Genomic DNA, 12,405 nt, shown 5'->3' on the forward strand with positions numbered 1-12,405 from the left:
TTTCTAAAACCAGAGCTCAAAGGCGTCTTGAACTCTTAGTTTCCAAAGACAGGAGAACATACTCTGAATCACCTGCCATATAATCTTGTACCATCATGTCTTTCCATTTATGACTTCTGGGTACCTAAAAATAATCATTTCTCAAAATCACTTTAAATCACATTTAAATCACTTCCTCATAATCAACAGCCCTTCCTCCAGCAAAATACCCAAAACCTATTTCCAAAAGTGAGAAGCTTGACCAATGACTTTCACAAGGCGATGTGGTATGAAAGATTGGGACTTGCATATGAAAAAGACTAAGTTTGGGTTCCTAGTCCATTACTTAAGGCTTTGTGACCTTAAATCATTTCTTATGTTTTTCTGAGTTTCAATTTCCTCCTTGTGAATTGGAGATACCATCACTTACCTCATACTGTTTCTGTGAATATTAAATGAGATACGTAAATTTCAAGAGATAATGTCTGTGCAAAAAACGGTCAATTCTAATCTCTTCCTGATGTATCAAGTCATCACAATAGATGTGAACAGTTTGACCTTTATAATGGCTTAGCAAAATCTCCACATAGGGAACAATTTTGTACCAGGGCAGGATATTTTAACACTTGGCTCTATAAACGCACAGCATCTGTTACTATAAATATTAATACTTAAAAAATCTGTTTTTCTCACAGTTTATGTATGTACGTACCTTTCTAAATTTTTGAGGTGGAATTCTGTTGGATCCATGGTTTGCATGTTTAGTTTTGAGGTACTGCCTGCCTAACTAAAGGAAAACTATTTAAAATGCCAATAAAACTTTCTGGCAAATGTCTCTGGGCGTGTAACGGCTGATTAAATCCCAAGCAGTGAATCCCATGATTGCCTAAGTTCACACACTATCTATGTATTAACAGCTAGTGGGAGTATTCCACATATTTGTTTTGGATGTTATGAATTGTTTGTTTCGTTATTATTTTTTCTTCTCCAAAGTTGTGGTTTTATTAAGTAGTAAAGTGTTCTGCCAAATATATCTCCTCTTGAAGTGGTCTGTATTATATATATCTTCAGGGAAATACATATTTGGGGTAATTTTTACTGTTTAGATGTCCATAAAATTTGTATACATTCAGAGATCAAATAATAATAGCAGCTAAAATTAACTGATCTTTTCCGTAGGAAATGGTAACAAATGACTTGCATGTGTCATCTCCCCTAACCCTGACAACCTTCCCACGAGATGGGTGTTATCAGAGACAGGAAATAACTTGTACAAGGTTGGAAAACTTGTAAATGGCAGAACTAAGATCCAAACCCAGGTGTTTTCCAAAGCCAATTATTTTCTAACCACGATGCCATACCACTCTTTGATTTCCTGATGAGTGTCTGGATATCTGAACTCAATGATATTTCATGGCATGTTGTAATGTTGAGAATTTCAGAAGCCTAAACAGGTTGGAACTTTTAAAATGAGCATGAAAATTCCATAAGCCATATGATTTCACAGAACCAAATGGAAATGAATACAGCTCATGACCAAATAGCAAATTACTAGAATACATGAGAGAACAAAAGATAAGCAGAACATTACTCCTGAGAGCTCTGGTCAGGAAGTCTGTCAGCACTATTTCCAATGGGGATGAAAATCCTTATTGTCTTTATCCCACCCCCACCACAACCCCTCTCGAATTAGCTGAGTGAGGTACACATACCATTCAATTCTATATCCTCAATCCTGATTTTCTCTGAATTTTAGATTCCCATCTCTAAGTACCTGCTAGATATTTACCACTATTTCAGCTTCAACACATCTAAATTTAAGAGGGCTATAACCCACAAATCAGTACTTATTAATGAGACCAGCAGCAGAGGCATTAGTCTCTGGGGCCAATTTCTTGTGTTCCAATCCTGGCTGTCATTCATTATCTGTGTAACTTCACACATCATTTAACCTCTCCTTGCCTCAGGTTTCTCATCTGTGCAATGGAAATAATAAAACTTATTTCATGGGGTTGTTATAAAGATTAAATGAATTATTACATGTAAAGCACTTAAACAAGTACTGGGCACACAGTAAGCACCATGGAAATGTTGGCCAATATTATTATTATTAACAATCATCCAGGCTGAAAACTGCAGTCTATGTTTAAATTGCTAGATGTGGGGAGGATGTGGCAGCAAGGCATAGGGAGCAGTCAGCCAGTGACTCCTTTTAATTCTTCCTTTGGAATATTTACCTCATTTTCATGGCCACCACCCTAACTTAGGCCTCTACTACCTTTGATCTTCTCCATTACAACAGCAGTTTTCTTGTTGCTAGTTATTTCTCTCCTAAAATTTACGCCCATTACCACCAGATCTATCTTTTAAAACGTTGATTTAATAGAATTATTCTCCTACTCAAAAACTTGCAATGTCTAATGCTACAGCATATACTGCAAATTTGTCATTCTGGGACTGCAAATCCCTTCAATGCAGCCCCAACCTATTTTTCTAGCCTCATCTCCCTCTCTCGCATGTCAACAAAGCTCTAGGCAAACGGGTCTACTCACTGCTATGTGTTGCTCTTTGCACAACATTCTAGGGCCTGGAATATCCTCTTCTCAGTATTCAAATCCTACCCGCCCCTCATGGACCAGCTCAAATTTCATCTCCTCCAAAGTCTCTAGACATGCCATAACTTCTATGACTTAGAGCAGATAAAAAAGGCATCAGAATAAGTAGTCAGAGTTGACTAATTCACTCAGAGTTCACATATATTGGGAATGAGTAAGTAAATAGCAAAGGAAAGGTATGGGGTTTGAAAAATGCTCAATGAATTATAAAATTTTAAAAGTATTCAATTATATTCATATTTATATAGTGATAGCAAGCAATGACTGAAGTACCGAGCAAACGGCTTGCTGTTAACTCATCTTTAGATCTCACTGTTTATAAGCGAATGCTTCAAATCATTGTTCAAGATCAAACTAATAGCCCTCATTATCTCACTTGTCCATTCTGCTATAACATGACAGTTGCATTCCTAAGAAATCTTCCATGCTCAAAAAAACCAATGCCAATGGAAAAAACAGGAGTTTCAGATAAATAACACTATTGTTGAGTAAGGAATTTCAACAATAAAGGGTGCTATCTTATAGCCATATAAGTATAATTATACAGCCTAAACATTACTGAGCAAATCTAGTATTTTATTATATCAAAAGTATTGGCCTTTCTTTCTCTATTACTTCTAGCACTACTGTTAGACAGAACTTCTTACTATTTCTATCATCACTGATATGAAAAATGAAGCAGAGCTGCTCAAATAAAGCAGGAGTACTGTGAGCAACCTACAGTTTCCTCTTTGAGAATGGGGAAGGTTCCTAATTAAGACTGCATTACAAATAGATGATCATGTAATGCAAATTGATATTATCAAAGCCCATACTGTACCTGAAAATTCTTTTTCTTCATAGAAAATAAAATATTAATTTCAAAATCACCTGGCTGAATTATTAGAAACTGCCAATTAGAGGAGAAGTAGTTCAATAGATTAAGACCCAGGAAATCTGGATTCTAATGCGACCTTGGGCCAATCACTTAAAACTCTAAAGGCTTGAGTTTCTCATCTAAAAAATAAAGGGTAGGATTAGATGATTTTGAAGCCCCAAAACACATCAATATTTCTATGCCTTTTTCTTTTCTTACCTACAAGGCTATAAATTATTTGTGTCAGGTTCTGTTACTCAATTACCATGACCTTAAAGTTCAATGAATGGGTCTATTCCCACATACCTTACTTTTCAAAGAATTAGAATATAAATTCTTGGTATTAAAATAAGTATAAACTTTGAATTTTCTTTTATGATTCAAAAGACACTTTGGATTTTGAATGCACTATTCCAAATACTGCATAGTAACATGAAAAACTTTAATTGGTTCATTTTTTTCATATATCTTTCTCTGTATTTCACATAGTACTGTACATTTTTAATGACTCTCAAATCATACTACGTTTCCAAAGCCCAATAGTTTACCCTTATTAACTTTTTGCTTTCATAATATTTCAGAAACAAAGTCCCTTTTATTGAGGACAGGAGGCATCAGATAATTGCTTAACAACTGGAAATTAATTTGAAATCTGAGGCCATATCAGATCTTTTGGCTATACCCAGCATTCCGATAATTCCAGGATTTCTTGGCTTTTCTTGCTGGTGAGGATAAATTTGACCACTTTACACCAGGTCTCACTGCTGCCCCTTTCTTTAAGTATTAATAGCTAGGAGTCCTTCTTCCCATCCATCTTTTGTGTTTCAAGCCACTAGATTGCACTGTGACAAACTGATACTTTTACACAGGAATTCACAATTTAAAAAATGAAAAAAAAAAAAAGATGTGTATAACTATTGAACAATTAGACTTACTGCACTGAAGATTCACTTTCTATTTTAAAGATAATATAATTAGTTTCATAGACCAAATAATGGCACCTGGGTAATAGCATTAGAAAAAAACAAAAAAGGGAAGGAAAAAAGTCATTTAGCAATATACAGCAACCTTTCTTTCTAAACAGAATAGTTTAAATTTCAGACTGGAAGAATTGATAAGGTAGGATATTCTCTACAAAATCAGAAGCCCCAAATTTTTTGCAAAACCAAAGTTCCCAATTTGAGGAATTTCTAGGTAATGAGATGGTGACACCTATTGGCCAAATGTATCATTACAGTCTATCTTTTCAAATATCTCTGAGCAGAGGGTTGAATCAAGTTGGCAGTCTCAAGTGCAAAATTAGGGATGCTTATCCATTTGAGATATTCACATCGTGGATAAATTTTAATGTAATATTTTAAATTAGATAAATGTTCTTCACATATATCGCTATTTTGCTCTTAGAAGTTGTTTTGTTCACGGGTGTAAATACGTGTGTGTGCGCGCTCGTATGTATGAATGTGAAAGGACACTCATTATTAGCATCAGCTTGTTATATGCACTATGAAATGGAGGGGCATAGTGGAAAGGCCAACAGCTAAAGGCAATCCTGGATTTCCAACAGCTCCTTCTGCTGGTTGGGACCAAAGTGTCCAGTACCAACAACGGTAGCGATCTGCTTTCAGAAATGATTGTAAAGTAATGAGATTGATTTTTACATATAACTTACGGAATTAATTAATCTCAGTGCTTTTCAGTCATCCTTCATAATAATCACAATGTCAGAAAAGTGGCTATAGTAAGCTTCTACAGAGCCCTTAACTTGCCAGTGAAAATAAACTTAATTTTAAAATGGAAAACAAGATTAATCTGAGAAGCAGGCCAGGAGTTCTAAAAGCCCTAAATAGCATATTACATCTTTTTCACTTCATTGCCATACTTCTAACTTGCTTGGAGGAACTTGTGTTAACTGTTATAAACAAAACTTCCATACCAAAATCCATCAAGCTTTCGATAGTCTCAATTTTAATATTAGCTGTATCTCCATTGTAGATTCTTTAACCAACTTTCCGGTTTTTTTCAATATGCTAAAATGATTTTTGCCACCTGGACCCATTATCGTCTTGAATCACTGTAGAGCTTTGGGTTTATCTGCATAAAACTACACTGTGGGTTCATCTACATTTGATTCTAAGGGAACTATAAATAGAGAGCAATCTAAAAGCCAAGTGCTCATCCATTTGAGATTAATTGCCTCTTCCAGGTCACTAATTCATACCCCAGTGTCCCAAGAGAGTTACTTTATTTCCCATGAGTGACCACCTGACTCTGAGAAGGTATTTTAACTCACCCGGGCTTAACACAGGACAAATCTTATTACTCTAACTTAGTTACACTGCAATAAACATAGTTTTCCTTTCTCTTTCCCAGCTTGTTTACTCAGGGCCAGAACTAAGTCTTCCTTTTGACCCTACTAGTGATTTAACTCGGTTTGACCAGTTCCCAACCTGGTAATTTACAATTCAGATTGTGTGACATTAGAGATGTAATTCGTATTATTTAAAATAACTTTAAATAAGGGTAAACAGAATCATATGCTCTGTAAGCAAATGACAAATGGATCTCATGTTCTGTAATCAAATAGGAATGTGGAGAATAAAATTCTTCTAAAAAATGTTGATTCTAATGTTAAGGATATAATTTAATCCCAGTTTTAAAACAAATAGGAGAAATAAAAAAAAAAAATAGCAATCAGTGAACAGTACCACGAACATTCAAAGGCAAAAACCTCAAATAATAAAAGGATGATGAGTCACAGAGGCATTGGTTTAATCCTAAAAATGCTGATTTTTCAGGGTGCTCAAAGCTTGTATACTCTTTTCAACTTTAGTAAGTATGTTTGTTTAAAAATTTTTAGTTTGGTATTGTACTCAAGTCCTTCTACAATTTCACCATTAAAAATAACTATTGTTTGATAGCAATGTTGTCATTCACATAGGGTCACCAGATTTAGCAAATAAAAATAGAGGACACTCAGATAAATTTGACTTTTCAGACTGAAAAAGCAAGTAACTCTTTAGTATAAGTATGTAACATGCAATATTTGGGAAATAAGAAGCATATTTCATTAAATACACTGTTCCCATTGTGCTGCAATTGTAAAGTAGGTTGAACTCATGTGAAACTAATTGAGGATCTCTCTCTACACAAGGATTTTGGATTAAAATGGACACAAAGACCAAGTTCCAGTTTTACCCCATCAAATCCGGATTATGGTTCTGAACCATCATTAAATTAGTCAGGATTTATTTCACAACATCTATTACTGACCATCTGTATTATAGGCACTGTGCTGAAGCATTCTTCCGATAGCAAAACTGGACCTTCGGCAGGCACTTTTTCATGAAATTTGTGACAAGAATGGCTTTTTACTATTCAAAAACTACTAAAAATTCAATTTATAGCAAAACAGCCTAGGCTAAAAGTACAAACCAGTGTTTAAAAAGTTTAATGCTTATTTTTGTATCATTAATTGCCACTCATTTTAAATACAGGTATATTGCTCTTTATATTAGAATATGTAAGAAGTTGTAACTTAAATATAATCTTACACAAAATTAAAACAATTAGAGCCTCTATTTTTATATGGGACAGTAAGATCAAAGCAGACTACAGCATTGCAACCTTATCTGTTTAGCCTGTTTTCATTTTAAGGAAGCAAATTTAATGACTATGGCATTTCATGTAAATACACTTAAGTAAAATTGCAAATGTGACAAAAATAAAACATTTCACGAAATAACTGAATATGATTAAACTGTTAGATCAACTAATAATTAAAGAGAGAAAATCTACAAGGATGACTCAACGCTAGGAACTCTAAAAGAGAATGATTTAAATATCCAAGGATTAAGAGGTTTTTGGAAAACTCCTTAAGCTCTTGGCAAAACAGATCACGTTAGAAAAAATGTAAAATATGTCTAATACAACAGGAAAAATGAAATGCTTTGCAAACTTGATGCTTTGTTTAATCTAAGAATTAATTTACAGTTGAAATCATACCTAAATATTTAAAAAGAAAAACCATAATTTTCTTTAAAAATTTTCTGAGTTAACTATAAATTTTAATTCCTTTTTTAAAAAGGAGATTCAGTTTTAAGGGTCTAAAAATTTTCTCAGAGTTAACTATAAATTTTTCCTTTTTTAAAAAGTAGATTCATTTTTAAGGGTCTTTTCATGGTCCCAGTTATCTTTGAATAGATTCTATCACTATTTTAAGAGTAGATTTGGTTGTATTTTAAAAACTTTTTATGTAAGTATAATATACATACACAACAGTGCACATAAGTGTACAACTCGAGTTTACACAACCAAATTACCCATGTAGCCAACACCCAAATCCAGAAAAAAGAACGTTACCAACACCTCAGAAGCCCCCTTGTCCGTCCTTCCAGTCACTACCTTTCCCCTCCCAAGGGTAAGCATCATTCTGACTTTCACCAGCAGTTTTGTTTTTGTACTTCATATTAATGGAATTATAGTGTGTACTCTTTTAACTGTCTGGCTTCTTTCATACAACATTATGTTTATTAGTGTCATCATTTTGTTGCAAGTAGTCATAAAGCATTCATTTTCATTATTATATAGCATCCTATTATGTGAGTATGCCACAATTGATATATCCACTGTAGTGTTGATGAGCATTTTAGTGGTATCCTACTTTTGGCTCTTATATATAGTGCTAGTATAGACTCTTATAGGAGTACATGTTCCTTGGCGAACAGATATATGCAGTTCTGTTGAGTCTATATCTCAGAGAGGAATTGCTAGGTCCTAGGGTATGTTAAGCTTTAGAACTGCCAAAGTTTCCTAAAGTATTTATACCATTACATTTTCCATCACAACAGTTGTAGTTGCTCTATGTCTCTGCCAACACTTGGTATCTTCTCTTTCATTTTAGCCATTCTAGGGACATGTAGTGCTGTGGTATTGTAGGTTTAATTTGCATCTCTGATGATTAAGAAAGCAGAGCACCTTTCTGTGTTTTTTGGCCATTTAGATATCTTTCTTTGTACATGTTTGTCGTTTTTATTTTTCTGTCGCTTTTTTTGCTTACTGATTTTATAAGTTCTTTATATATTTTGGATACATGTCCTTTGCATATATTGGATACATATATGCATATTGCTGGATTTTTGGATATGTATGTCTTCAACTCGGTTGGTTGCCTTCTCCTTCATGACACCTTTTGATGAACTGAAAATTATTAATTTTAATATTATACAGTTAATAAATTTCCCCTTGTATGCCTAGTGTTGTGTCCTATTTAAAAAAAATTCTTGCCTACTCCAAAGTCACAAAGATCTTTTTTTCCCCTAAAAGCTTTGTTTAATCTTTCACATTTAGATTTGCAACCAATTTGGAAGTGATTTTTGTGTGTGGTGGAAGGTAAAAGTAAAAATATATTCTTTTCCTATATGAATATCCATTGACCCAGCAATATATATTGAAAAGATCATCCTTTTCTCACTGCACTGCATGTCAAATTTGTCATAAATCAAGTGACCATTTATGTGCAAGTCTGTTTCTTAGACTTTTTCTGTTCATTGGTCAGTTTGTCTGTCCTTGTGCCAATACTACTCTGTCTTAATTTATGATAGCTTTATAGTAGCAACATGGTTTTAAGTGATTATAACTTTCAATAATATGATTGGAAGTCAAATGCTCAAAGCCTGAATTTGAATCTTCTGGATAAGTAAGTTATAGTTTGTATATATTCTATTGACATAAAGGGGGGAGGGCAAAGAAAACTTATGAAAAAGTTTAAAATATCCTGGCTAGTAATGAGAAGATGAGAACAAAGATTATTGCTGTATGTTTAGTGCTGTGTTTAAGTTTAGTAGGGAACTGGATTTCTACTTTCCGGGTATGGGAGGCACAATTTAAGACAACAAAAAATACAAAAGAATTGTGTACAAGTATACAATTAAGTGTAAACTTGTGTGGTATAAACCAAGTGCTATACAAATGAAGGGAAAGGAAAGATCAGCGAGGGATGGAGTAGTTCGGAAAGGCTTCACAGAGGAAGTGGGCCTTGAAAGACTCCTTGAATTGATTTGGGCCCAATTAGGTCATTTCTTAATGCAGAACATTAGAGCCTTCATATTTGTTTATCTCCTTAATATACTAAATCCACTATCATATCCTGCTCTCATTTCTTTAGATGCCTCTTTAATATACTGAGTTTCAAAGTGACTAATGGTTTTAACCCTAAATGCACATCTGAAGCACCTGGGAAACTTAAAAAATACTGATGCCCAAGCCTCATCAGACTAATGAAATCAACCTGTGAGTGTGAGGCCTAATCATCAGTATGTTTTAATGTCCTTCCAGGTGATTCAAATGTACAGCCAATGTTGAGGATCACTGAGTTAGAAGGTGCCTTCAATCACTGGTTCTCAACTAGGGAGAGGGTTGTCAGATAAAATACAAGACACGTGGTTAAACTTTTTTTCAGATAAACATTTTGTTCCCTAGGGGAGATTTGGCAATGTCTGGCAATATTTTTATCATGACCAGGGGTTGCTATTGGCATCTAGAGAGTAAAGGCCAATGATGCTGCTAAACATCCTACAATGCACAGGACAGCTCCCACAACAAAGAATTATCTGGCTCAAAATGTCAATAGTGTCAAAGTGGATAAATCCTGCTTTGGAGCAACAAAAGAAGCAGTCATAAGAAGAGAAAAGAGAGTTGGAACTAAAAGTAGAATTTTGTTCAAATGTAAGATTATATTGATGTTACAAGTGACAGAAGCCTAAGTGAAGGTTTTAAATGTTAAGCCAGAGAACTACTGTTTGAAGTATAGCATCTATAATTGAACTTTTAGATGCATGTTTCAGTAAATTTTCAAAGAAATTCAGAACATGCAGAGTTCAATGGAATGAATTCTGAAGTTTCTTAATCTATGAAATGTGGCAGCACTATTAGTTAACTCAAAAGTTCTTGCAGCTTAAATTCTGTGACTCTTTGATATTTTTAATCACTTAATAAACTTGATAATGACCATGAAGAGCCAATATAGAAATATATACATATATTGGAATCATAGCCAAGTTCCAGCGCTGGGTCTTAACACTAGCTGTGTGATCTGAGGCATGTTCCTATGCTTCCCGTTTGTCTACTATAAAACAAGGGATGTGGGTCACAAGATCTGAAAGATCCTTTCCAGTATTTAACTTCTACACAATAATTCCTAAAGTTCTTGTCAAAATACAAATTTCACAACAAAAACATTTTTCAGTGACAGGTATAATATCGATTTCAATGGATCAGCCTTATTTTAAAAGGTAGCAAATCTATGTTTAAGATGAAAATTTTACAAATTCTTTCTTTACAGGGTCCTGATCAAGTGAATATGATGAAACTGATACCTGCAATGTTTTCTTACTGCAGTACATAATAGTCCACCTCTTTCTACTATTATCAACAACAGTCCCTTGGGTTATATTTTCCAAACCTGAATCTTGCTATAATATTTCAGAAAAAAATTTTCAATTGGCAGTTACTGCTTCTCGTGCTCTTTGTTTCTGGAAATCCTGTTACAATGCAAGATGATAAAAGGAGTCCCACCACCATGTACCCCACCCCTCATACAATACAGTACACAGTCATAGCCACAAAGAGTAAGTATCCTTTTCAACCAGTAGATGGCACTTCAAAATTGTTAAACCAAAAGTTGAAATTTTAAGGGAACTTGGCTCAAAGAATGGTGCAAGGTAGGAAATGCCTGAATAAGCAATATGCACATTAGAAACAATGAGAGTGATGCAAGGAAGTGGACCAAATAACTTTTTTTGTGGGAGCTGTCTTTTGCATTGTAGGATGTTTAGCAGGTTCCCTGGCCTCTATCTACTTGATGCCTATAGCATGCCCCCTCAAGTTGTGACAATCAAAAAATATCTCCAGATATCGCCAGTTTCCCCTGAGGGGCAAAACTGCCCTAGTTCAGAATCATTGAGAAGGCAAAAGCTATGCAAACAGGTGATCTATAATTATGATCTATAATTACGCACAAAAAGGGTTAATTTCACATTGTTGAGTGAAATAAGCCAGACACAAAAGTGAACACATTATATATGGTTTCATATATGTAAAGCATCAAAACAGACAAAACCAATTTATGCTGTAGAAAATTAGGATAGTAGTTGCCCTTGGGAGGAACAAGGGGAGGAAGTGCCTGGAAGGGAGCAGGACGAGCCTCTGCAGGGCCAGTAATGTTCTGTCTTGATCTGGGTGCTGGTTACAGAGATGAAAATTTATTGAGCACTTATGATATGTGCACTTTTCTGCATATATACTTCAATAAATTTTTTTCAAAATGCTATGGAAATCACTACTTCATCTTTTTCATAATGAATGAAAACTTTGTAGCTCTTCCTCTTTGAATCACTTATTATCAAGCTACATGTTAACTAAGCAAAGAGTTTTAAATCAAATTGTGAACTAAACAAAAAAGTTGGTTATCTCCATGTGTTCCTTTTAAAAATATGCACTTAATTAAAAAAATACAGAAAAAATCCATTTCAATTAATTCATTTGGTAGAAGTTACTTGTTCTCTTGAAATTTGTCTCTATTCCTATTGGCAAAAGCCTCACAAATCAAAGATGATTCTTTTTAATTTTAAAGTGCTGTAAAAACAAGCTCTGTCACAAATGAGCATTTCTGTAAAGTATCACAGAATACAATTTCGATCTATTGCTAAAACCAGAGAAATATGATTTAGCAGCTGAGGCACAGCTTTTTCTGAAAATAAACCTTTATCTGTCTCAACCCAGGAGTTAAGAATTATTTTTTTAGTATGTATAAGGATGAAATTCATATGCTTTTATACAGAAAGATGTAGTATTATTCGTATTCTTCTTTTCCTGCACATACATTATTTCAAAATAATACTTGGATTGGTACCAGAACACTTAACAGGTAATGTAGAAAAAGAAAATTAAAAGTTAAAT

Source organism: Diceros bicornis, chromosome 10 (assembly GCF_020826845.1).
Source record: "Diceros bicornis minor isolate mBicDic1 chromosome 10, mDicBic1.mat.cur, whole genome shotgun sequence".
Taxonomy (NCBI): Eukaryota; Metazoa; Chordata; class Mammalia; order Perissodactyla; family Rhinocerotidae; genus Diceros; species Diceros bicornis.